Raw genomic sequence first — 1789 nt, 5'->3', positions numbered from 1 at the left:
GGCTGGGCCCCTGGACTCCTGGGTCCTGAGGAAGGAGGGGACTGGAATCCTTGGTCCTGAGGGGCTCAGATCCTGAGCCTTTCACAAGAGGCGCTCTGAAAGAGAAGACTGGGGTCTGCGAGGGGTGACATCACACTGGAAGGGGCTGAGATCCCACTGTCCCACCCTAACTTTCCAATCCCTCCTTCCCTCTCCAGGCGCCCCCTGTCTCAGTTTTGACATAGTCCGGGATCATCTGGGAGACAATCGGACAGAGCTTCCCCTTACACTTTACCTGTGTGCGGGGACCCAGGCGGAGAGCGCCCAGAGCAACAGGTGAGACCTGAAGTTTTCCCTGGACCAGGAGCCCAAGTCCCCGGCCCCTGACCACCTCAAGACCCAGGAGTCTGAGCCTGCCACTCCCCCTCTCCCAGGCAGGACCCAGGAGGTAGGGCTTCCAGCTTCTGCCTCCCTCAGCCCCAGAAACTGGGTTTCCAGCCTCCTTCCTCTGTAAGGATCCTGGCATCCAGCGCCTGTCACATCACACTTTCCCCAGATTAATGATGCTTCGGATGCACAACCTGCATGGGACGAAGGCCCCAGCATCAGAGGACAGCGATGAAGAGGAGGAGGAAGATGAAGAGGATGAAGAAGATCGGAAGCCTCAGCTGGAGTTGGCCATGGTGCCCCACTATGGTGGCATCAACCGAGTTCGGGTAAATACAATGCCAGGAGCCTGCTCTACATTCTCTGGGGCATAGTGCGACCCCCTACCCGCCATGTCCATACTGGTGCCTCATGTCCTTCAGCTTTTGGGAAAGCCCTGGGCATGTAACTTTATGTATGGCTTGATAGATGTCTTCGCTATTTTTAATTGTCTCTTGGTACTATGGAGATGTTTTTTATGTTCCTTCTTCTTCTGTAAAACAGTACGAGTTACAAAACTTACCTGATATAATGAATGATAAGATGGAATAACATATAGATAATTATATAGCTGAAGTACAATTAGTTCAGGTGCTTAGAAACATCTCTTGATTGTAGTACGAGATATGTGTTTTCTGTTATTTCTCAGGAACTGTTCTGAGTGGTGGGGTTACTTCTGTGTTTCAGACTTATAGCTTCTGATGAGGTTGATGTGTGAACTGAACGGGATGGCATGTGAACAGCACTTAGAGCAATGCTTGGCCCATGGTTCTTGCTGGGCATTCCATTAAAATAGCACTGTGTTTCAGATACTGATCTAGGGGGTTTAACAGGGAGCAAAAGGTCTCTGGCTCCACCCAACTTACGTGTTAGTAGGGGAAGGAGCAAGAAGCAGCTTAGTACACGTGTACTGTGTCAGATGCTAAGCATTGTGGAGAAAAATAAAGCCAAGGTAGGGAGTTAGGGTGTTCCTGGATGGGGTTGCTATTTGGAATAGTGTAGTCAGGGAAGTATTCATGGATAAGGTGCCTTCTGAACAGAGATCCACAGGAAGCGAACGAGTGAGCCAAGGATACCTGTGGCAGAAGATTGGCAGGCAAGGGAAGCACGTGCAAAGGCCCTGGGGTGAACTTGGCATATCCGAGGAGTTTTGAGGGAAGCTGGGAACACCGGTGCATCTAAAGCAGAATGGGCGAGGGGGAGAGTGATGAGATTTTGGGGGGGGTGGACACAGATGAGACAGGTCGTTCAGGGCCGTGGCCTTTACTTGGGGAGAAATTGGGAGCCGTTGGAGAGTTTAGAGGAAAAAACGGGATGTGACGTGTGTTTTAAAGGGATCCTTGTGGCTGCCGTGTTGACACTGGGCTGCAGGGAGGCAAGGGCA

At 51.4% G+C, this 1789-nt stretch overlaps 1 long non-coding RNA gene across 1 annotated transcript; it reads left to right on the top strand.

The window, feature by feature from the left end:
• The first annotated feature begins 168 nt into the window (after positions 1–168).
• Positions 169–673, top strand: LOC111730737. The gene is made up of 2 exons (XR_002776804.1): positions 169–315; positions 536–673. It is a non-coding gene; the product is annotated as an uncharacterized LOC111730737 (long non-coding RNA).
• Positions 674–1789: the final 1116 nt, after the last annotated feature.

The sequence above is a fragment of the Pteropus vampyrus genome, unplaced genomic scaffold (genome assembly GCF_000151845.1).
Source record: "Pteropus vampyrus isolate Shadow unplaced genomic scaffold, Pvam_2.0 Scaffold333, whole genome shotgun sequence".
NCBI classification, from domain to species: Eukaryota; Metazoa; Chordata; class Mammalia; order Chiroptera; family Pteropodidae; genus Pteropus; species Pteropus vampyrus.
This window is presented reverse-complemented; position numbering and strand designations above follow the sequence as displayed.